Genomic DNA, 26,756 nt, shown 5'->3' with positions numbered 1-26,756 from the left:
AAGAAGCACTCTTCAGAGTTGCCTTATTTCATATGCAGATTTTAAATGACTTTCTGTGACTTGTTAATTTATTTACCGAATGAATGGCAGTAAAATATATGCTTGTAAAATCAGACCTACATAAATTCAAATGAGGTATGGAAATAAATTGTATACGATAAGTTACATTTAAATTTGTATTTAAAAGTAAATTACAATTTAAATTATAAATCATATATGTGTGTGTGTGTATATGTGTGTGTGTATATATATATATATATATATATATATATGATTTAATTGGTTTCATGGAGAAGAATAATTATGTCTGTCTATCCAAAACAGTAGCTTAATAATGTCCACATAACTTGAAAATTTGTGAGGGACAAACAAAGAAAAAGGGGGCACCTGGGTGACTCAGTGGGTTAAGCCTCTGCCTTCGGCTCGGGTCATGGTCTCAGGGTCCTGGGATCGAGCCCCACATCAGACTCTGCTCAGCAGGGAGCCTGCTTCCTCCTCTCTCTCTCTGTCTGCCTCTCTGCCTGCTTGTGATCTCTGTCTGTCATATAAATAAATAAGGTCTTTAAAAAAAAAAAAAAGAAAAAGAAGGAGAGATTGAGGGAGAGACGGAGAGGGAAGAAGAAAGATTGTTCCATCTGCCAAGGCACTCACACAGCACATTGATGCTTCTTGAGCAACACCGAAGCACCTGACTGACTTCTAGCCACGTACCTACCATTGCATCACACATCTTGAATCATTTAAAAACTCGTGTTTAAAACTTACACAGTGAAATTTCAAAACCTGATATAACATTGGTAAGAATCAATGAAGTTTCATTATTTATTTCCTCTTTGCCTTCACTGAATCCATATGATTCAATAAATGAAAAGGCAAACAACTAACATAAATATATATTAACTATAGCAATATTGTTCTTAGAGTCTTCCTCTGTCTATATAAAAATCCAACTTTAGTTTGTGTGTGTGTGTGTGTGTGTGGTTGTGTTTGAACCTGTATACATACAGATCTCAGGTACTGCAAGGAAAAAGTCCTGCATTATGAATCTGGACTCTCCCATTCTAGCTGCATGTGGTTGATAAATTCACCAGTACTTAACACCACAGTTTCCAATATAAACGTTACCGCAAAGTGTTGCAGAACATCTTCTTAGCAGATACATTTTTATACAGGAACCAGCTCATACCAGCATGCAAAAGCAGAATGTATGCATCTTTTTTCACCTTCTGTACAGTGATGTCACATTGACAACTTGAAAGCCGCTTTGGTGGGAGTATTCACACTGTGAGAACCAAGACCTATCACTTCCCCCCGCCCACAGTTTTAATAGCACACAACTGAATGGTTCATTATATGTACACAATGAATAGTAGTAGTTCTCTGTTATTTTTTTTTAAGATTTTATTTATTTATTTGACAGGGAGAGAGAGATCACAAGTAGGCAGAAAGGCAGGCAGAGAGAGAGGGGGTAGCAGGCTCCTCACTGAGCAGAGAGCCCGATGCGGGTCTCAATCCCAGGACCCTGAGATCATGACCTGAGCCGAAGGCAGAGGCTTAACCCACTGAGCCACCCAGGTGCCCCTTCTCTAACTGTTATTAAAACACTTACTGAGTAGCTATATCTAGACTCCTTTATAAATAATGAATCTATAAAAAACATCATAGAGATTTTGAGTTAAGGTAAACTCCAAGGCTTGAAGATAAGTAATATGTAGTAATAAAAACAACAAAAATTTGGAAATCCTGAATATTTAAATTAAATGACCTTCAGTGGTTCTCTCAACATATAGACACATTCCTATAAATTAGACATTTTTCCTAGAGCTTTGTGATTAATATAATTTATTGCATTGGTATCTCATTCTAAAGGATTTGATTTACTTATACTTTCTTTTGGAATTCAGCTGTTCATTTCACCTTTGTATGTATATTTTGTTAGCTGTGTATCTTCCTTTGGAGTCTCTGATTTTGTGCTATCCCCAAAGTAAAATTCTCTAAATTCTTAAAACACAAAATAAAACATATTTTAATGTCACATTAGAGTGTTCTTTTCAGGGCAGAAATACAAAGTGAATCAATTTCTGTAGTTGCAATTGACAGGGCAGTACTCTAGATTCCCATTAAGTCCAATCCTATAATGATGATAACATTTTTTTTTTTACCTTTGCTTTGTATCATGCTGTGAATTTCAATAGAAATTCTGGTTCCAAATGTGCTTAATGGATTTTTTTTCCTGCAACATATGCATTTAGTTATGAGTGGGTAACTCCATGTACTAGCTTTCAAAGAAGGATAAAATATTACAGATTATTATTATTATTTCAATGAATTGTGTGAATTGTTCTTGGAGGTAGAATCAGAAGTGCAGTGAAAGTACAGAAAAGAAAAAAATAAGTAAAATAAATAGGACTGTGCAAAGTAAAGTTCTTTCCTTATGAAAAGAAAATACATACCTTCTCCTGTGTTTTTCTCTGTTGTTAAAAAGTAAGTTGCTGATATCCATGTGTGCTTGCCACTAAATTCCTCTCTTATACATTCTCTTTCCATGGCTACATTTGTTGTTTTTCCATATCCACAATGCAGGAATCATTTGTTAGCTTTAAGTGAAAAGTTTACAAGGGCAGCGCTAGTTTATTTGTCTAGATTTGTGAGACCTTGGATCTGCATTAAATTGCTCTTGCTGCAAATAGGTGGTTGTAATATAAGGGTACACTTTCACCCAAAAAAGTAATTATAAAGTATTTTGGAAAGTGGTTTTACTATATTTTGGTAATCACATTTGACCTCTTTGACCTCCTGATCAGAACGTTTTAGAGTAGGCAAATACCTCTATCTTAATGAATACTACTGGAATAAATGTCAAGCCGGATTCAGTCTTTGAAACCTTTTCTTTTGCTTTGAGGTTCTTAATCCAGTAAAGTTAGTTTTCAAGTAAAGAAGTCATTATATACTTAAATATTTGATCTTGCAAAAGACTGTGTAAAAATTTCTGTTTTCATCCTGATAAAGAAAATAATGCTGGATTACCCTCCCATCATAAACAATGGAAAACTGAATAAAATATACAAACTTTACTAGTTTTATATGTTTTCTGATAGAGATCACATGATTGTAATTTTAATGTATAATATAGAAAGCAGACCACTATTTGCCAAAGGCCAGAGAAGGGGAAGAGAATTTACTTCACAGGAATATAGGAAAATTTTGTAGGAAGATAAACATGTTCTATATCCCTTTGTTGGTTGTTACACAACTATGTATTAGTCACAATGATAAATTGTACATGTAAAATTGGATAATTTTATTGCATACAAATTATATTTTGATGAACTGATATAAGCTCATTGATCACAGACCTAAATGTAAAGAGTCCAATCTATATCTAGAATAATACATTTGAATAAATCATCCTGGTTTTGTAATAATTTTGTGTCACAAGCAGACACAAATGCACTCTAGGTAAAAATAAAAACTAATTTTTAAATTGAATTTTATCAAAAATAGATTCCTGCTCTTCAAAATATTTAAGAAAATGAAAACACAACTCTTCAGCTGAAAGAAAAGAAGTACACATGTACTATATACATATATATTCATATCTATATTCATTTCTTTCTTGAATAGGATAAAACACTTTTATCTTTCAAAAAGAAATTGCACTACAATAATAAAGATCTTATGTTTGAAATAGAGAAAGAATGCAGCAAACATTTCAAAAAAAGGTAAGTATGAAGAGCCAATAAACAAAAACAAAATTAAATGGCTCAGTAATTTTAGTCATCAAGGAAATGCAAATTAAACCATAATTAGATGTTATTATGAACCCTCTAGAATGACTAATATAGAAAAGACTGGTAATACCATGTTTTGGAAAAAATCAAACACAAAAATTTACGCTAGGAGTTTAAAATAATAGAACCACTTTGGAAAACTTTTGGCAATTTCTTATTAATTTAAACATGCAATTTCCAGATGATCTAGGTATTTATACAAGAGAAGTGAAACCTGTTTAAGTACAAAAGGCCCGTACTGAAATATTCATAGAAACTTATAATACCCCAAACATGGAAATAGTTCCGTATATCCCAGTATCTTTGTTAGGGGTGTTTATATATGACTATGTTTTTGACAATAGAATGTGAAGAGATGTGCTGTCTTTTTTCTACCCTTGTTGGTAAAAGCCACAGTGCAAGTGCCCACCTTCTATTTGTCATTTCACTTCTTCATCAGGGAAGCTTCAGGTAATGAAGAGGAGAGACTTTCACAGAGAATTTCAGAAATCTCCAGAGGGCCTCCATTGAGTTATTATCTGAATACTCACCAGTGCTAATTTATCAGGAAATTACCTGAGGCCAAAGAAAAAAATAACCCAAAAGAGTAGAGGGAACAAAACTCAGCTCACTCATAATTTCAGTTAGTCCGTGTTGCTATCAACCAGTGTGGGAAACTTATTATTCAGGGGGATTACACTATAGTAATAACAAGATTATTGCCTCATTAGTGGGAAAAAGAAACCCTAGAATAAAGTCTGCAGTGATTCTGTCATAAGAAAGCTTAAAAAAAAAAAAAACTATAAGGATCAATCTCTTTCCAAGTAATTTACCTACATCCAAGTAAACATTTAAGAGTATTTATAGGAATATGCAAATATCTAGCAACAAACAAGCTATATTCAAACTATCTGGATTCCAATATAAAATAGTATCTTATGCAATGAAGTGGGAACATATGACCCATAAGGAGAAGGAAATTAATCTAAAATGATCCAAAACAAGACACACACACACACTGCTAAGATTAGCCATCAAGGACATAAAAACCTATTATAACTATATATATTTAAGAAGATAGGGAAAATATTGAGTACATTAAACATGGGAATGAAGATATAAATATTGTACTTCTAGAGATAAAAACTTTTACTTATAAATAATATAATGGGTGGGATTAATTTGAGGTTAAACAGCATAAGAAAAGTTTAGTGAATTGAAGACATTGCAAATGTAACTATCCAAAATAAAAGAGAGAAAAAGGCAGGAAAATAAAAACAGTTTAGTGGTCCATAAGAAAACTTAAAACAACCTAATATATGTGATATACATGTCCTCCAGTATTCAAGGAAATAGGGTGCTGAAAGAGTATTTGAATAAATCATTACCCCAAAATTTCCTAATTTGATGAAAACTATAAACCCTCATATTAAAAGTCTCAAAAAAACAAACAGAGCCCTGTCAATATGGAATTCTATAGCAAGCAAAAATATCTTTCAAACATGATGGTGAAATAAAGACTTTTTCAGACATGCATAAGGTGAAGAAATCACCAGCAGACCTGAACTATAAGAAATGTTGAAGAGAATCTTCAGCAAAAGAAAAAACCCATTCAGATTGAAGTCTGAATGTACAGAAAGGAATAAAGCTCACTGAGAAAAAGTAACTGTTGGTAAATCTAAATGATCTTTGTCATTTTAAAAATTATCTTCAAAAACGAGGTAACTGTTAAAAACAAAAATATTAACAATATATTGTAAGATTTATAACACATGCGGAAGTAAAATATGTCACAATAACACAAAAACCAGTAGGGGGAACTGTACTGTCAGGACATAACATACAGTTCTTAGAACATATGTGATATGTTATAGTATTAGTTGGAATGTGGTTGGAATGTGGTAAGTTAAAGTCATATACATGGGGCGCCTGGGTGGCTCAGTGGGTTAAAGCCTCTGCCTTCGGCTCAGGTCATGATCCCAGGGTCCTAGGATTAAGTCCCACATTGGGATCTCTGCTCAGCAGGGAGCCTGCTTCCTCCTCTCTCTCTCTCTCTCTCCCTGCCTCTGTGCCTACTTGTGATCTCTATCTGTTAAATAAATAAAATCTTAAAAAAATAAAGTCATATACATGTAAACTATAAAACAATCATTATTACCTATAGTAAAAAAACCAACCAAGGGAGATGGCAAAAATATGAAATATGAAAAAGAGAAAAATAATAGGTGAAATTAATGAAAAACAAATAAAATGGTAAATATAAACTCAAGTGTATCAATAATTAAGTTAAATGTAAATTGTCTAAACACCCATTTAAATAACAGAGACTTTCAGATTATATAAGAAAATCAAGATACAATAATATACTGACTAAACATAATCCATGTTCAATGTAAATATAGAACTTAATTATTTACATAAGAATGAATGTGATATAGCATCCTAATGTTAAACAAAGGAAAGCCAGAATGAATATACTAATAACAGACAAAAAGCCAAAACATATTAGCTAGTATAAAAAGGGAATTTTTATACTGATAAAGGGTCAATTCTTAATGATGACATAATAATCCTAAATATTATACACCAAATTAAAGAGATATACAATGCATAAAACAAAAATTTTTTCTATCAATTTTTCTATCAATTTTTTCTACAGTTTTTCTTCTTGTTCTGTAAGAAACGGATTCATTCACAATGTTGGCCAGAGGTTTCAACATTCCTCTGTGTTTCTATTGCCAAGTACATGATTTTTAAAAACTGTTTCAGGGTACCTGGGTGTTAAGTGTCTACCTTAGGCTCACGTCATGATCCCAGGGTCCTGGGATTGAACCCTGCATAGGGCTCCCTGCTCAGCCAGGAGTCTGCTTGTCCTTTTCCCTCTGCCCTGCTCGTGCTCTCCATGTGGGTGTGTGTCTCTCTTTCAAATAAATAAATAAATCTTGAAAAAATACAGAAATAAATAAAAACTATTTCACAGACCAAAAAAAAAGAAGAAATTATCTGTTACTAGAGTATATATGTCCATACAATATTTATAACATTTGGTGATTATATTATATAAATCATTCGTAATTTATTGTTTTTCTCTGCCAAATTTAGACTAAGTACATTAATTCTAGTTATTTTTTAAACTCCATCAGGTACGTTCTAAATTATGAGAATCTTCATGTTTGTGATCGTACGAACCAGTTGAGGAGTAAGTGACAAGCCACTGGAGCTAATGCAGCACATTTAATACTGGGGAAAGGCTCGGAGAAGAGTGGATAGAGCTTGGTGAGAAAGTTGAATTAGGGTGGTAATAGGGCTGCGTAGAACATCAGTGCTAGGCTAGGGAGGACGTTCCTTGACCAAAGTACAAACCTGTTCTTGTCAAAGAAAGCAGAACGTATGTTTTCCATGAATAGGCAGAATCCAAGAGGCATAGGCAGGAGCTAAGTTTAGCGTGCCTGTTCTTTTTCAGATTTACTAACAGGACAAGCCACCACAACTTTCCTAAAGTAGAATTAAGAAAATGGTCAGAAAGAGGATTGAAGTGTTGTACTGATGAGCTTCATGAACACGAAGGAAAACATCAATAGTAAATGAGATGTACTTGTTTGAATGGATTTTCCAAAATGTCTACCATTAAAGGATACTCAAAAGTGGAATGCTTTTTCATTATCAAGATATTTTGAAATATAATAATTAGTATGGGGATTAGCTGCATAACCCAGATCAGATTACCATACTCAACTTGTGTGTACGCAAGAAAATACTCTCAACATTTTTCCAAATATGTTCAAATTCATAATTCAAATAAAGTGCTGGAAACACCATCTAAAAATACAGCTGTCAATTACAGATGTTTTATTTTTTCACAAAATATTCCAAAGAAAATACACATATTGAGTCACTGAAATGTGTTTTAAACAAATTTCTTCTGGGAACTTTTAAAAAACAGTCTTTCTGTAAATATTGCATGCTCTGAAAGGTAGTGATTTTAGTATTTAATCAGTAAAGTGTCTAACATTTTGATGAAATTTAATCTGGAGTGTAATATGCGTAATATCAGATGGATTCCCCCAGATACACAGAGAAATACAGCACATAGAATTTCTCTTTTAACTAAATGAGTTGACAAATAGTGGGGCACCAACCTATCTTGAATATTGAAAAAAATGAGAGGGAAACATGAAGAAAACCTTTGTCAAAATAAAAGCATCTTAGCATGAACATACTTTGAAAAAATTGAACTGAAGACAAAACCTAGATTCCAAAGATTATTATGAGACCCTCAAGGGTTGCCTTTTGCAAACTATCAGTTAATTGGCTTTTGGTCTCTCGTTACTGTCTTCTGTGTCTTCCACAGTGGAACAGTGTCTGTTCTTTGAAACACTTAACCCACAAAATGTCCAGTGCTTTATGTGTTTTCCCTGTTTTATCATGAAGTTTCAGAAATGATATTTAACTCTGTCAAGGGTCAAACTAAGCAGACAAAAAAAAAATGCATGTCTGTTTTGTTGAAAATAATTGGACTAGAAAAAAGATAAAGATGGAAATGCACCAACTGTTCAAAATTGATAAGGCTAAATGAGAAACATAATAAAAATCATAGAGAACAAAGAAAGTAAAGAGCCCTTTTAATAAGTGAGGAATAAAAAGACTGAATTAGTTAAGGGTTAAGTTGAGGAGGCTAAAGCATGCTAAACCTGATATACAGGGAACTTAACTCAATCACCGACTTTATTATCCAATTGAGAAAAATAAAGTATCCTGCAATTAACTTTGTTTTTTTGATATATGTGTGTGTGTGTGTGTGTATACACACACATGATTATCTTTGCAGTTAAATTTGCTTTCTATAGCCTTGTTGGCTAATTACAGTTTATTAACCATTGGTATTACTTGGAAGAGCAGAAATTTTTAATATTTCCTGGAAATTTAATAAAATACTGAATTTTAAGTCTATAGCAATATCAAAATATTATGGTAATATAATTCCTTTCAAAATGATCTTTCTATTAAGATTATATAAATATGGGGGCACCTGGGTGGCTCAGTGGGTTAAGCCGCTGCCTTCGGCTCAGGTCATGATCTCAGGGTCCTGGGATCGAGTCCCGCATCGGGCTCTCTGCTCAGCGGCAGCCTGCTTCCCTCTCTCTCTGCCTGCTTGTGATCTTTCTCTGTCAAATAAATAAATAAAATCTTTAAAAAAAAAAGATTATATAAATATGAAAAATGCCTTCTCTGAAAAATATTTCAATGTGTTTAATTTATCTCCCTTATGATAACAATTGCAATTAGATAATGTGGTAATACCCACTGTTCCCCTTGACTGCACAGTACAGATTGAGCAAAAAGTGTTTAGTCCTTTCTTTTGCCTTCACAGGAAACTTTAAGCATCTTGTATTTTCAAGCCAGACAAAAGTGGCTGAGGTAACACTCATTTGATTTTATTACCAACAGTTGAAACAATATGAGTTATTGGAACCCAGCGTTAGACTGGATGACCCTGTTGACCACCTGTCAAAGCTTTGATCATAGTTTGAAATAGCCATCTTTATAATAAAGTTAGGTTCTTGGCAGAGGAACTGCAAATTGCTTTACAGTGTATTTCTTCTCACACCATTAAAACTGCACAGTAAATATAACTTCCATTCATTTGGACACAAATTCAGTTTTTCCATTTGGACCATTATATTGTTCTTAATCATAGCCCAAATAATCATATATTAATCGTTAATAATATTTAATACCTTCTGTGGGCCAAATAATGTCCCTCTGAAATTTGTATGTTGAAGCCCTGACTCTCCATGTAAGTGTATTTGGAGAAGTAATTAAGGTTAAATGAAGTCATAAGGATGGGACCCTAAGCCAATATGACTGGTGTCCTTATGCAAAACACCAGGGATATACATACTTAGGGAAAAGGCCATGTGAACAGTGAAAAGATGGCCATCTTCAAACCAAAGAAAGGCCTCAGCAGAAACCAAATCTGTTGATACCTTGATTCTGAACTTCCATCCTTCAGAACTATAAGAAAATAAGTTTTGTTTCCTTAAACCTCCCAGTCAGTGGTATTTTGTTGTGGTAGGCCTAGTCAACTAATGCAATATTACCTATCGGTGCTCTTATCTGGATTAATTTTAAGTTTTTTTTTTTAAGATTTTATTTATTTATTTGACAGAGAAAGATCACAAGTAGGCAGAGAGGCAAGCAGACCGAGAGGATGAAGCAGGCTCCCTGCTGAGCAGAGAGCCCGATGTGGGGCTGGATCCCAGGACCTTGGGACCATGACCTGAGCTGAAGGCAGGGACTTTAACCCACTGAGCCACCCAGGAGCCCTTATATGGATTAAATGATTGAATTTTCACTATATCTGTATCAATGGGTGTACTAAGATTAAGCATCTCTATTGTATGGATAAGGAAAACAAGACAGCAAACTTAAGCAAATCACCCTAGTACACACAGCTAGTAAATGCACTTGAATTGAACATGTAGTTGGGCCACTAGAACCCTTGAAATTCTGCATCTGCTGCTGCCATTCTGTCCTGGTTTCCCCAGCTCTCCATATCCTCCATGTCCAAGTGATGCTGAAATTCTCCCTTACCCGTCCCCCACATCGTTTTTTGGATACAAACTACCACCTATTTCCTACTTCTCCCAATTCAAGAATAACGCCTTTGTTCTCTTCTCGTATTTTACTATCCAACATGTAAGTGGTTAAATAGCTTTTTAACTTTTAGTTTTTTAATTTTAAAATCTTTTCAGACATATGGAAAGTTTTAAGAAAAGTACGAAAATTCTCATATACTCTTCACTCAAATTCCCCCTACCCTTCCCTTTGTCGTATTTGTGAGTAAGTTATTGATATTATATCTCCCTGTAAGTACCTCACTGAATACAACACACTTAACAACATTAGGAAATTAACACTGATACAGCACTTTTATCTAATTTGAAGACATTACGCAGGTTTTGGCAACTGTCCCAATAACACCATTCATATCAAAAGAAAATCCTGGATCATGTACCACATTAAGTTATCATGTCTTGAGTCTTTAATTTTGGGACATTATTTTTTTTAAATGAGTCATAATTTTGCATCTCTTTGGGTTGTTTGATGTGTCCAGATTTAGTACAGATATGTTGTCTGGAATATCACAGAAATGACATTATACCGTTCTCAGTGCCCGTGCCTGTTAGCATATGGTATTGATAATGTTTCATTACTGGTTATGTTAACCGGATCACTTTATCAAGTTGCTCCTGTCATGTTTTTCATTATCTTGTAAGGAGTTATGTTGAGATGATACAAATATTTTGTGACACCTCAAGATGTCACTTAATACTTTTAGTATCCATTTATGAGTCTTGCCTGAATGAGCGTTGATGGTTGCCAAATGGTGATTTTTGGATCTTTTCATTCCTTCCATATTTCATAATTTGACCCTCAACTGTAAGAAAGGGATTTTCATATAAATATAGATATACAAAATATTATTAAAATCGTATTATAGTAGGCTGATATGTTTAGGAGGTTATAATATTTACCATCACTTAATTTGGCCATGGGAGTCCTCAGGTTGGCTTCTATGTTCTTTTGTGTGTCTGTTTTGAGTACTTCCTTACATTCAGAAATAATAAGATTATTCAGGTTCATCTTTTACTTTTCCTTCTCCAGCCTGGAATCAGGCATTTCTCCAAAGAGTCCTGGTTTCTACTAATGAAGAGATAGTATTTAGAAAGCATGATCTAGTTGTGTGATCTGTTTCTGATCATTAGTTGATTGTTACTGCTTCTGGTGTCCCTCAGAGGGCAGAACCAAGACTGAGATCTCAAAAACTGTTTCTTTACCTTCAATATTGTATGAATATTGAATTGAATCTAATCATAAATTGAATATTCCTTGCCACTATTCCATTTCAACCACTTTTTTTTAGGACACCTTTTCTTTCTTTATTTCATTTCATTATTTTAATTCGTTTATTTTCTTAGTACTTCTGCTTTTTTAGGGCCCTTTATAAGTTTTCATTCTAGTCTTTTCTTCCTTGATATCTGTCTTTATTTTGATATAGATAAGATAAAGCAGACCCTGAATACTGAGATATATTTGTGAAAGCGTAGAACATGAAGAAATTGCATGACTCCTTCATGGCTGAGGGCAGATGGATTTAAACCCAGGTATTTTGAAGTATAGTTAAGCATTTTCTCACTGTGCTTAAAGCAAAGTATTTCTAAACTCAGGCAGTGTTATGGGTTGACTAGGGAAAAAAGATGTTGGAATTCAAAACCACAGTGCCTATGAATTGGCCTTATTTAGAAATAGGGTCTCTGCAAATGATCAAGTCGACATGAGTTCCTTAGAGTGAGCCTTAATCCAATATGACTGTATCCCCCCCAAAAAAAGTGGGGGAAATTTGAACGTAGGGACAGAGAGACATGCACACACAGAACTCCATGGGAAGATGGAGGCAGAGGTCAGGGTCATACATGTTCAAGCCAAGGAGCACCAAAGAGTGCATGTAGACCACCAGAAACCAGGAGAGTGGGATGGAGCAGATTCTTCCTCACAGCCTGAGTAGGAACCAGCCTTGCTAACTCCCTGATCTTGGAGTTCTTGCCTCCAGACTATGAGAGAAAAACTTTCTTTTGGTGAAGCCACACAGGTTTTAATTCTTTGTTGTGGCCATCCAGCAGACTAATAGAACTAAAAAGTAGGGTGTTACCAAATTTCCACATTATGCTCTGTATTTACGTAGACCATAAATAGTTAAACATTTCCTCTCTACTTAACTCATTTGAGAGAGTAGGGGAAAATGATGTAATTCATTAAGTATAAATGGTGCAGACATTTAAAATATCAACCATTAATACCACGCATTAGAATAAAAACAAACTACACTGTAAATTAAATAAGCGATTAGAACAGTAGGTCATGGGGCACCTGGATGGCTCAGTGGGTTAAAGCCTCTGCCTTCGGCTCAGGTCATGATCCCAGGGTCCAGGGATTGAGCCCCACATCGGACTCTCTGCTCAGCGGGGAGCCTGCTTCCTCCTCTCTCTCTGCCTGCCTTTCTGCCTACTTGTGATCTCTGTCTGTCAAATAAATAAATAAAATCTTAAAAAAAAAAAAGAACAGTAGGTCATTATAAGAAAACAGAATATATTGTACTTGGGTAAAAATATCTGTCTCTGGATTGAACAATTTCTATTAAGTAAAAAAGAAGGATTTTAATGACATAACGTAAGAGCTTGCCTAACTAAAGGGAGAAAGTTGGCCAGCAGAGGTTTTAGAGAGAAGTGCATACCTTGATTCTTTTGAAGATAAGTATTTCTGAATTTATTTTAGAATTTCATCTGGTTTAATTAAGTGAAAGGACTCCCTTGGCTCTCTGAGCATCAGGTGGGAATCAATGAAAGTTGTTCATCTTTTGGTTATACTTTAAGATGAGCACTAAAAGTGGAAACTGCTGTACTTTATAAAGGGGAATCCAATGTTTCTTAATTCCTTAGTGAAATTCTTTCCTATCATTTTTCCCCCCAGTTTTAAGAAAATACACCACCCTTGGCTTCCAGAATTTAAATCATTCTTATGTTGAAAATTAAAAATCTTTTATTAAATTCACTTATAAAAATGAAGCTTTTTAAGTTTATTGAGATCTTAGAAGTCCTAAAGTAGGAATGAATTTGCTAAAAAAGCTACCAAGGAATGGATTCAGAAAAGATGTGACAAGTTACTCATGAAGATTTCTTTCAGCATCATTCTTATTCCTTTTATCTTGTTGAAAAGAATAGGATTGTTAGAAGAATTTAATGTTTGAATAAGAAAATCAACCTGAAGTTACTAAGCTATATATCTTTACAAGAGTAGCCTACTTATATATAAAGTGGTATATGTGAAATTCTTTGATGAACTGTGAGATGGCCTATCAATATTAGCTCTGTGATCATTTTAACTAAACTAGTTATGCTCAAGGAAACACCACAGTCTCACCTATGACAAGTGCGGGTTGGTACCTTCTGTATCCTAAAGGATTTGTACCCTATTACACGATTTCCTTTTAGACCTCATGCTTCCATCTTCCATCTTCTGTTCCCTTACTCAAGCCTAGACTGCTTTTTCTTAGTTGCCTGCTAAACGTCTATTATTCCATTGTTACTCAGCTCAAAATTGTACTCTTTTTTGAAGCTTTTTTGTTACTTCCTCTCCCACCTCCCCAAAGAGAACAAGGTCCTCAATATCCTGTGTGCTGGTTAAGTTGTGCCTGGACCTTACTCTGTAACGTTTGTGTTGTAACTTGAACATGTCCTTCTCCATTGATGAATGTGTGTTATTTTAGGGTAAGAAATTTTATTCTGGTCATCTCTTTAATACTAAGATGTAGCTTAGTGTTGCATGATATTCTGCAGAAGAGTGTTTATTTAGTGAATTCACAAAGTCATATTTTTGTTATATATTAGCTAAAGGTCATTGTACATACCTCACCCGCCCTTCAGTGTTATAATTCCTCATGGCTGGAAAAATTGCACTCTTAAGGGTTTGCCGGGATACTCATTGTTTATGCTTATTAACCTGGCATCCTGTCTGGTTAGGCTTTTCCCAGATTCATCATTTTTAAGGGACTTATTTGTTAATAGTTACTTTTTTTTTTTAAAGATTTTATTTATTTATTTGACAGACAGAGATCACAGGTAGGCAGAGAGGCAGAGAGAGAGGAGGAAGCAGGCTCCCTACTGAGCAGAGAGCCCGATGTGGGACTGGATCCCAGGACCCTGAGATCATGACCTGAGCCGAAGGCAGCAGCTTAACCCACTGAGCCACCCAAGCGCCCCGGGACTTATTTGTTAATAGTTACTTTTTTTTTTTTTACTAAAGATTTTATTTATTTATTTGACAGATAGAGATCACAGGTAGGCAGAGAGGCAGGCAGAGAGAGAGGAGGAAGCAGGCTCCCTATTGAGCAGAGAGCCCAATGCGGGGCTCGATCCCAGGACCCTGAGATCATGACCCGAGCCGAAGGCAGAGGCTTTAACCCACTGAGCCACCCAGGCGCCCCAGTTAATAGTTACTTTTAAGTAAGTTGTATAGTTTGGGTGAACCTCTAATTTGTATTTTCAGTGTAAACCATGGTTTCATCCAGTGTAAGTCATCTTCTTTCTAGAAGTGCTTAAGACGTATTGCAGTGAATATTGTTCTCCTTTTACCTGTTATGATATCTGAGAGACAAGGAGCCATAACTCCTTTCTCTTTCCACCTTTGAGACAAAACAACGAACATTCCCCTTCCAAGAACAACATGCCCGTAACATGTTGTGCGCTCTAACAGAGACAAGCTGGGAAAGCTAACTTTTCTGTTGTGTGGGGAGTGGGAAGTGGTAGATGCTGTTGCCTCTGCTGACCACGTGGTTTACCGGACGGTGCAGTCAGCTGTTCTGTGGCCTTCTAAGGCCCGTGCTTGACTAGTTAAAAAGTCTGTCAATACAGAGAGTGACTTGCAGTGGCTTAAACAATATTCCCGATCTTGGTTTCTCTCTGACCTGATCTCAACTTCATTTCCAGTAAATTGGAACAATCACCCTCGGACTTTCTGGTAGCAAGATGCCTACAGCTCCTCAATTCTTAGTTTAAGAGAAAAAAGGTAATTTCTCATATCTCCTCCAAATTTCTGAGATTTATTCTGAATATATAGGTTTTGGACATTGACCATTGAATATTCTATTTGGCTTGAGCCATGAATACCCCTCCTCTGGATCAATGCGGGGTAAGATTCCCTAGAGACTGGATACAAGGTAGCTGGTAAAAATATCCCTGTGGCCGAGACCCTGAAGTGTACTAGATGTTCTATAATTATTAGTTTTCCTTTTTATTCCTTCATAAGCAAGGCCAATTGTATAGGTCTTCTCTGAAAAATCTGTTGTGAAAATCCGTTTTAATCTTTCTCACTGAACTAGTTACATAGGTCAAATTTTCAGAGCACTTTAATTCAGGATCTAAAGCCAGGCTTGTCCTATTCATTAGATCTAACGTTCAACTGTCCATATGCCTTCTAGGGTTCCACAGGCATTATTTTTGTCTAAAAATAACAATGTACTACTGAGGACATTTGAAAGAAGAAGTACGTGTGTGTGTGTGTGTGTGTGTGTGTGTGTTTTACAGGATCTTTGAAAGTTTATTTAAAGTAACTCATATTTCATCATCTGTTACATAAATATTGAGACAAGGATCTGTTAAAAGGCTAAATAAGAGTAATTGGTTGGAAAAGAGGGGAAATAAAAACACTAAATTATAAAATAGTATCTTATTTTACCCAAGAATGGCAGACAAATGACTGATTAAAAAATGTAAGGAACTTATTATCTATAATGGTTCTGCTTTTCTGGAGCGAGGTTCAGTTGAGAGTGATAACTTGAGGCCAAAGGTCTGCTGATCCCTACGTCAGGGCCTGATTTCAAGTTGGAGAATACAGGAGTTCCCTGGGAAACAGCATGAACACGCTACTGCTTCTCTTTCCATGGCTTCCTTTTTCTCTACCCTTTTTTTTTTTTAATCTTTGGAGAAACATTTGTAGTCCTGCTGCTTCTAAAAGTGATGTTTGAATGTATTCTGCAAAAGTTGCAAAGCTGGTAACTCATAAAATATTCCTGAGGTTGGCAAGTTTCACAAGACGAAGGGTTCACACATCTCTAACAAGGAACTAAAAAGGATACTGGTGTCGCGGGCACCGGCACAGCAGTTTGAAGCCCCGTGGTGGAGGCTGGGCAGGAGCTCGCCTTCTGATCGTGGACCCTGGCAGATGACCTCCCCACCGTGGGTATCCTTCGCGGGTGTGCTGAAGCGTCATCTACCTTACTACAGAATAATTGAAAATATGAATAAAACCGCTCTGCTGTTTCTTCCTTTAAAAATAGGATTAAAATTTTACTATGAGGAGGATTTTCACATTTATATTTAGCTCATTCTGCTCTAGCTGGAAAAGCAGTTCTCTGCCTTCTGCCAGCACTTGTAACGGAGGAGAATGATTTGCACACGCAGGTGCCACTGATTGGTTGGAACTGAGAGCGGCACAGATTGGCTTGGAGGCCTGACTGATCGCTCTGTCCTCTAATCTCGGTTTACTTCTGCCAGATGTCATTAGAGAGCAGATAGAGCCATTGTGACTGACGGCATAGCTAACACGTAGGAGGAATGTCAGGGTATCACTGGTGTTTGTGGGGAAATGCACACACACACACTAACCTTATTGTCTGTAAGTTTTATGTACAAGTATATATCAATACATTTTAGCCAACTAAATATTTAGCCAACTAAACAGCCAACTGCTATTGAGAATTCCGTTTTCTAGTCTTCATCTTCCAAACCACTGTGCAGTGCTGCTGTGAGGAAACGGCGTATAGGGGAAAGCAGCACGGACTACTGTAAAACCTGCCATCTAATGAGTAGGCATTGAGATTTACGGCAGAAAGCCTTGGAGATACTTACAAATAATCACAGCCCCTGCAGATAATAAATAAAATCCGTATTAATTAAGCAGACTGTGTCTTCATTTACAGAGCACACAGAAGCTCTCTTAGTATGTCTTCACGTAAATAATCTTTGCGATTAACTGAAAGTTTCAATTCCCTTTTGAATTGAATTCAGTGCTGACTGAAGGGCCGTGACTAACGGGCACCTCTCTTCTGCTCCACTCCTGTTGGCTCTCCTCCTTCTCCTGGTGAAACCATTGCGAGATGTTGCGGATGGGGTCTCAGGATGTCTTTTTCTGTAAAGACGGAACTCAATCAGCACCGACAGGTTTCCTTCCATCGTACAGTGGTTGCCTATGTTTTAACTCGAAATAAAACTTCTAAGGTATGCGTACATGTGTCTATGCTTTCTGCTCTAAACTCCATCAATTAACTGACAAAATAATTATCTCAATCAGGTAAGATAAGATGGTTTCCAGAATAGAGTATTGTGAACTTGGCAGAAAACAGCTCTTTTGAAGTATAACATGGTAACGGCATTGCAAATTATATTTTGATCTCACGGTTTCAACGCGTCTTAATTCCTCTACATCAGAATTTTTCTTGTTCAGAAACTAAATATAGAGAAAATTCCAAGTGTAAATAATACCAGGACAGGAGAGATTTTCCAGGCGTGTTAAAACTACCTACAACTTGTTGTGTGGAACACACACACACACACACGCTAAACTTACTGATAAACCTGAGAGAAGCCCATCGACTCAAAGGATACTATCCTCCCCAGAATTTGGAAAAGTCTGCTATTAACGATTAATTCTATTCTTTTTCAAGTCTTTCTGGTATGAAGGAGAAATAAATCAATCGTAGTTTCAAAGTTGGTGAGCAGATGAAAGCTCCTGGTGTACCGGGAAGGGTGTAGAACCACCCTCACCCCCGACCTCTTCATACCTTGCTATGTGTGTGTCTCCCATTTGTCTGCACTGAGTTGTATGCTTTATAGTAAACCAGCGAACGGGTCTTCAGATACGACGTACTCGGCAAGGCCTGTTGGTTTGAGTGTGGGTATCCCTAAGGGAACCTCCGCTCTCACCACTAATAGACCCTACGCCTCTGCTTTCCAGTCCGTTGTGAATGGATGTCAGGAAGTTTGTATTTAAGATGCTGAAGCCGTATTGCACAGAGGAGCTGCACACACGAGATGGGTTCCTCACCGGGTCAGAAACGTGCGTTTTAGAACCAAGTCTGGAAATGCACTCGAGCTGGGAGTGTCATCGTGAGCCCCCTTAACAGATCACCATGTCCCATTTCCCGTGGGAATTACTGCAGAGACTTTTGCTGCAAAACATAAAAGTAGCAGAGAAGAATGTAACAAATGTGCCCTGAGAGGTAGAGAGCCGCTGATGATGCTGGTTACCTGAACAGTGAGACGTCGCCAGCTGAGAGGACAGGAAGGACCACAGGCGACGCCGGTAGATGAGCCTGCGGGGCCCCAAGCAAGCCGGGAGCCGCTAAATAAACTTCCTCCAGCATTCGGGAAAGAAGGCGCCGTCCCTTCAGGGAGTGCGCTGGGAATATCGGGCACTTTCTTTTTTAAGATTTTATTTTTATTTGACAGCGAGTGAGAGAGAGAGCATGAGACTGGGGTGAAAGGCAGCGGGAGAAGCAGACGCCCTGCTGAGCAGGGAGCCGGATTCGGGACTCGATCCCAGGACTCTGGGATCATGACCTGAGCTGAAAGCAGACGCTTAACAGACTGAGCCACCCAGGTGACTGCAACTGCTGTTTCTTAATTAATAATAACTCTGAGCCTCGCTTTAGTATCCATTCTACAGATAAGATTTTTTGCGATAATCACAGAATTGCCCTCACCTCCTGATAGTAGACAAACCAGGCCAAAGTCCTGTTTCCTTCAAAACGCTTCACCAAATACTCAACCAAAACCTGAATTGTGTAATAGGCTCTTTTTAATACTATCTGTGAGAGTTAATATTACGTGTCAACTGGTTTGGGCTAAGGGATACGCAGGTAGTTGGTAGAACGGTATTTCTGGCCATGTCTCTATAACCCACCTCTCTGTCTCTCTCTGACCTTTGGTTCTCTTTCTCTTGAGAGCTCAAATACACCTTCTTACCAAGACACTGCACATTTCTCCATGCCTTTCTCGCTGCGAACAAGAATAAACCCAGGTGTTTTCCTGATGCTCTTGGGCTGATGAGCACTAACACAAAAAAGAAGAGATAGATTGCAGGTGTTTAAAGACAGCTAGAATGGGGAAATACATTTTGTAAATCCTAGAGGAACGCGGTGCAGGAAGATGGAAATAATCGGCAGCAAAGATCAAATTTCTCCGCTCCAAGAATATTACCTAGTACCGCATTAGAGTGTATTGTGACTTATTGATTAAATTATCTAATTCAATAAAAGTATGGTGAATAGATGCAGGAAAGCTGTTTCTGTTTGCTCTGTTTAAATTACAATTAAGTTTCCAGCTGGAGATCTCCAAAATAGAGTAGAACCCTCGCAGGGATGGTATTTGCCTTGTCCTATTTTGGGATTTTTTTAGCAACATCACCTTATAGCAACAGCTGTTCAGAGTGCTGAGATTGGTGTGAATTTTTCTTCTACTGCTGGCAAGTTGAAAAGCTGTAAAATATTTTCAGTTCATTTCAGGTTCAGGTATCCCTAGGAGCAATTGTCTTTACGAAATCAGAAGGGAAGGTACTAAGATTGCAAAACAGAGATTCAGAAACTAAATGCAAACTGCTGTTGGTTAGAAACTCCAACTGGGACTTTATTGCCAAACACCAGACTTTAGGAGATCAGTAGCTAATTTAGCCAGAGTAAACATTCCTGAGGAGTAAAACCAGTGCCAGCTCACTGAGCTAACAGTAAGACACATGGGTTAGGAGGAAGGCTGAGGAAAGACCTAAATCAATATGGACAGTTCGGTATCTGTTTCTATATTGAAGGGCATGGCTTAAAAAAATACAGTAGAAAAATGAATTCAGCTCTGTAGATGTAGAATGGAATTTTTGGAATGTTTATGCTCTTGATTAGAAGTATATGTAATTTGAGGTCTCATATAGGGACCTCATGAAAATTATTGTTCAGATAATTAATCTTAATAATCAAGGAAAATTTAGATCTTCTATGGTATTATTAAAATGAGCACATGTAGCTACATATTTATCCTTTTCTTCTTTCCTTTTTCTTTTTTATACTTTGTATCTTCTTTCTAAATCCTCAAATTTAAAAATATTTACTGTTATAATGTACATACCAAAAATTGCAAAAACCATAATTTTATACTTGATGACTTTTCCCAAATGAACTTACTTTTATAACGAACACTCAGATCCAAAGATAGAACATTACCAGCACCACATCTCCCCATCTAGTGACCGTTTTTTTCCTAGTGACTTTTTAATATCTAGAATACAGTTAATTAAAAAAAAAAGTCACCTCTGGTGAAACCAAGATGGATAACTATAATAATAATACTATTATACTGTGTAGCAGTGGTAATGTAGTATGTATCATCTCTATTCAATGGTTCTGTATGAATGTAAGTCTTGAAGGTAACTGAAATTTCAAGTATCTGAGTTTTAATTTTTTTAAACATTGAATTTTTTTTTCAAAAATATAGGCCATGATAGTGAGTTTCAACTTTATCCCCAAAGCAGTGGAAAGCCACTAAAGAGATTTCTTCAATAGGAAGACATCAATACACTTTTTTTTTTTTAAATAGAAAAATAAGACTGTCATGCCTGTGGATGGTACATTGATAAGAATCAAGTAGGGTTAGAGTCCAGAAAAGCAATTTAGAAAGTAAGGAATTCATCTACTAGATAAATTATAAAATTTTGAACTATGTCTCGGTTAGGTTGAAGGTAATAGAAAGTATGTAGCAATAAATGAAAGGAGGACTAATCATTATCTAAGTGACTGATTTAATGAGATTCTGCTGGACAAAGTCGTCTCAAGTTTTGGCTTGTTGGATGGTCAGTCATATCATTAATAACAAGAAATATAGAGGAAGAAGTAATATCTAAAGGTTCATTTTTTTTTCCATTTCATTGCAGAATGAAAATCATCCTGGCTCTCCCTTTAATGTTCTTAAAAAATAAATAAATAAATAAATAAATAAAATAAAAAGCTAACATGATAGTCACAATATAAAGTCCCTCACACGATGTGGATGGAACTAGAGGGTATCATGCTTAGTGAAATAAGTCAATCAGAGAAAGACAACTATCATATGATCGCCCTGATATGAGGACGTGTAGATGCAACATGGGGGGTTAGGGGATAGGAAAAGAATAAATGAAACAAGATGGGATTGGGAGGGAGACAAACCATAAGAGACTCTTAATCTCACAAAACAAACTGAGGGTTGCTGGGGGGAGGTGGGTTGGGAGAGGGGGTTGGGTTATGGACATTGGGGAGGGTATGTGCTATGGTGAGTGCTGTGAAGTGTGTAAACCTGGCGATTCACAGACCTGTACCCCTGGGGATAAAAATACATTATATGTTTATAAAAAAATAATAAAAAATAAAAAAAATAAAAACAAAACAAACAAGCAAAAAGTCCCTCACAACAGAAGTATCTTATCAGAAAAAAAAATGGGGTACACACACACACACGGAATATTACTCAAGCCATCAAAAAGAATGAAATCTTGTCATTTGCAACAACATGGATGGAATTAGAGGCTATTGCACTAAGCAAAATAAATCAGCCAGAGAATGACAAATATCAGATGATTTTGTTCATATTTGGAGTTTAAGAACTAAATATGAAAATAGGGGAAGGGAAAGAAAAATAAGATGAAAACAAGAGGTAGGCAAACCATCCGAGACTCTTGCATATAGGAAACATACTGAGGTTTGCTGGAGGGGAGGTGGGTGGGAGGTGGGGTAACTGAGTTATGGGCATTAAGAAGGACACTTGATATAATGAGCACTGGGTGTTACATGCAACAGATGAATCACTAAATTCTACCTTGAAACTGACAATATACTACATAATTAAATTGAATTTAAATTTTTAAAAATGGGGAAAATAAATAAAAAGAAAGGAAAGAAAAATGTATTTGAGACCCAAATTTTGGCTCTATAAATCACCAAAGGCCTGTTTCTCATAACATGTTCAGTTTTTCTTTAAGTTGCTTTACTTTGATTCCTAATGAGTCATTTAAATCTTCTTAAATATAACTAGTTCAAACATTTTTCTATTGACTAAGACTTATTATGTTTTATACCATAATACAGTAATTCAGTTGTATCCTGGATATCTAGGACTTATTATTTCTAAATGACTTTTATTTCTCTCACCAAAATTGCCTGTATTTCATTTTCTTTTACTATTTCTTATTTTTCTCCATTATATTCATATATTTGCTTCTTTTCTTTTCACCATTCCCAGCTGTTAATGGCCAAAGAAAAGGGACTTTTTCATTTTTCTCATTAAATAATTGTCCTTTTTGCTTTTATTTAGAAAGAGTTGAATGTTAATTTTATTTGCATTAAAAATTAGCACTATTTTCACACATTTGATAATATTCAGGGCTAATTATTTTTGACCGGACGAAATTTCATTGCAGGTCATCTTCATCAAAATGATATTATCTGGAATATTTGCTTGTCATGTCTCCTCTGTAACCCAGCACAGTTAATTTCTCAGCTTTTCTTTGTCTTTCTTGATCTTGATATTTTTTTTTGAGAAGCAAAAATCTGTTCCTTCACAGAATATGTGTCAATGTGTGTATCTTATAATTTTTCATAATGAATCTTACTTTGTACATTTGTAACAGGAGTGTTCTCGGAGTGATTTTTTTTTGCTGTTTTTAGTAAATGAGATCAAGACAAAAATGATTCTGTTTTACTTCAGTATTGGTGATGCTGAATTTGGTGGTTAAGGGAGTATCTACCAGGTTTCTTCAGTCTAAAGTTACTATATTTTATTATGTAATCTCTTAAGAAATAGTACAAAGATATTTTGAAACTATGTAAATATCTTATTGCTCATCAAACTTTTACCCACAAGTATTATCAACCATTGATGATTTTCTGATTCTCTCTATATATTTATATATTTACATGTATGTATTTAACAATATATATGCTTTGCTATATATTATTATTTATATTATTTAAATACTATATATGAATATACATTTATATTATAATTATATGCTATAGTATTTACATATAATAAGGTATAAATATCTTATATAAATAAATATATATAGATGTATATATGTTAGCCTTCTATTGTTAGGCGAGCTCTGTCTTTGCCTATTAATTTGTTTCTATCCATATGGACTCATAATAAGTTATTATTTTATTCAGGAAATTAAAATAATTACTCCATTTATTTTATATACAAATTATCCAGTATCTGTCCATAGTGATGTGGCCCAGTAAACCTTGGGAACAGAAGTCAGGATTTTTTGTATTTCAGAATGGTCATAAATTATATATGTAATATATACATTAAAGAATCTGGGGGGCGCCTGGGTGGCTCAGTGGGTTAAGCCGCTGCCTTCGGCTCAGGTCATGATCTCAGGGTCCTGGGATCGAGCCCCGCATCGGGCTCTCTGCTCGGCAGGGAGCCTGCTTCCCTCTCTCTCTCTCTCTCTGCCTGCCTCTCTGCCTACTTGTGATCTCTCTCTGTCAAATAAATAAATAAAATATTAAAAAAAAAGGAATCTCGATGAAGACATATTTTGGCAGTAAATTGTATGAATATTCAGCTTAAATGATATTAATAGAGACTACATATACACTATCATAGTTAATTCAAGTCAGATTTTGCCATAAAGTAAGTTAAGGAACATTTTGTTTTTCAAAGATTTTGAACTTTCAGAATCTGAAATTCAGGCTAGTTATAAAAATCTAGAACTTGAATATAATTAAGGGATTTTCAGGATTTAGACAAATTTGATTAATTTTGGTTTATATATTAACTTAAAATGCATATAGAGTTAGAAAGCATTCAGGAAAATCCATTAATAAAGTATAAGAATCATTTAAGATAATATCTATGGAAACCCAGCAAGATTATTTTTATAACAATAGCTTTTATATATGAACTGTAAGACGTTTATTTAGATTAAATGTTGTCTAATCATTTGTGACATAATACTAACACCATCCTGGGGAATTTGTTATGTGTATAAGATACATAAACTTATAAGACTTTACATATTAATCTGCTAAGAATTATCTGAAAAGTGGTTCTGTTAGCAATAAAAAGTATATGTGAGAATTTTAGAGAAACAGCTTACTCTAAGGAATTCTCTCTCTAAAAATTTTTTAAGGAGAATATACAGTAATAAAAGAAAAGATAGGTAGGGACATACATTAGGTAAACTAAAACTAGTTGGGCCCTTTAAAGTACTCCCTAGTTCAAGGATAGCACTTGATAATTTTCCTCCTCTCCATCACCTTGCTTTCAGCGAGGTGATGCTGAATGAAACCACTGAAACCGCAAGATGAATGGAAAATTTTTGTTGCCAGGGAAACCTCTACTAGGTGTTGTATGATCTTCATGTTCTCCCACAACCCCCCCCCCCCTTTTTTTTTCTTTTTCTTCAAAGCAGCAATCCCTCGATTCTGGAAGAAAAGGATTGGGACTAAAGTGTGTTCACATAATGAGAATATATTTCATGTAAAATATCAGTATCCTGAATAAATCCTCTACTATATGATAGTGTCTGGCAACATGTAGACTAGCTGTTATTAAAAGAAAAAAATGGGATTCTTATCTTTGAGTGTATTATTTAATTTTATCGTTGCCCTCAAGGCTTCCATTATGTGCCATGTCTTAAATGTACAGTCTATATTGGTAGAAAGCTATGATGATTTCCACCTGTTCTGTTTTTAGTGCCCTACTGTGCCAATGCATTATCTATAATAGTTCCTCCACATTACTTTTAATTTATTCCCAGTTAAAAAAAAAAAGAATACCTACATAGTTTGTGTAAAAGTATTTTTCCCTGGGATTAAAAGGGTTGCCACTTTTACATGCTGACCTGAAGTGAAAAGGAATAAAAATGAGAGCTATTTTCATTTCCCAAACATTGCCTTTGAAGTCTTCAAAGTGAACCTTGGTAGAGAATACGGACAGATAAAAACGCTGCTACTGCTCTGGCCTCAGGAAGAAAAAAATCGAAACAGAAATTTCCCAGGGTGATTCCCTTTTTGGAGATCTGATCATTACCCATCATGCTGTTTGACATACTTTACAGAAGTATGGCGTTACTCCTATTGAAGCTTAATTGGGGGAATTACCTTTTTAAAATTTTTTAATCCTGTAACTTTAGAAAGAGGGAAATAAAGACGTTCTTCCTATCATGATGAATGTACTCTGTTCACCTAAAAAGGTTTTTTTTTTTTTCTTAGATCTCAATGGACTAAATCTGGGTTTGAGACCACCAGGGATCTATATACTTGGATGTCAATGTCTTGGCCCCTGATAAAATTGCTTTTACTGAATCGCACTGGGACATTTTACTTCCAACTTATATTATAGACATTAAAAGAAACAATCATAAGGAACTTGTTAGTTTTTCTTTTGTGTCAGGGTTATTGGGGACATCAGTCAATATAGGGAACAGCTTCCTCTTTCGGTATCCCAAAGGAGATATTTTTCTCAGGCTTCAGGATCAGGAGAAGGTGTATCTCTTTTGAACTCTTTTGAACTCCTTCCCCACTTCCCTAATCCTAAAGATGCTGCATCTCTAGATTTTGTCCTGCCTGCCTTCACCCCCAGGAAGTGTAGAGGCTGTGTTTTGGCATACCTGTGCACCTACTCAGGACTTCCGCGGAGGCCTTTCTATCTGCTAATCTTGATCTTGAATTTATTACTTCCTTTCTCATGATTTCTATTCTTCTGTTATTAAAGTGTTTTTATCTTTTTACATCGTAGACATTTTAAATATAAAACATATAAGGCAATTACTGGATGAGATAGGGTGTTCAAAAAGATGTTTTAGAGGGGCGCCTGGGTGGCTCAGTGGGTTAAACCGCTACCTTTGCCTCAGGTCACGATCTCAGGGTCCTGGGATCGAGTCCCGCATTGGGCTCTCTGCTCAGCAGGGAGCCTGCTTCCCTCTCTCTCTCTCTGCCTGCCTCTCTGCCTACTTGTGATCTCTCTCTGTCAAATAAATAAATAAATAATCTTTAAAAAAAAGAGATGTTTTGGCTTTTTGTATATAACTGAAATTCAAATGTTTCTCCACAATTAATGACTGAAATCATAAACCTGTTTTCCTATTAAATATGGTGAAGGGGAGGGCATAGTTAGTAATAGTGAACCGCTTTTAATTTCTTTGTCTGTTCTTTTCCATTGAGATTTAATTGACGTGTAGTATTGTATTAGTTCCAGATACGCATACATTGATTCAACATATGTATTGAAGCTTTGACTCTGATCTCTAGCTTTATGCCTTTTTATCTCCTTCCTCCTTAAGGGGTATCTTTATCTTACTAGTTTCATATTCTTCAAAAGCTCAGCTTTTCAGTTTTCCTAC

Source organism: Meles meles, chromosome 9, assembly GCF_922984935.1.
Source record: "Meles meles chromosome 9, mMelMel3.1 paternal haplotype, whole genome shotgun sequence".
Taxonomy (NCBI): Eukaryota; Metazoa; Chordata; class Mammalia; order Carnivora; family Mustelidae; genus Meles; species Meles meles.
Note: the sequence above shows the minus strand (reverse complement) of the source record.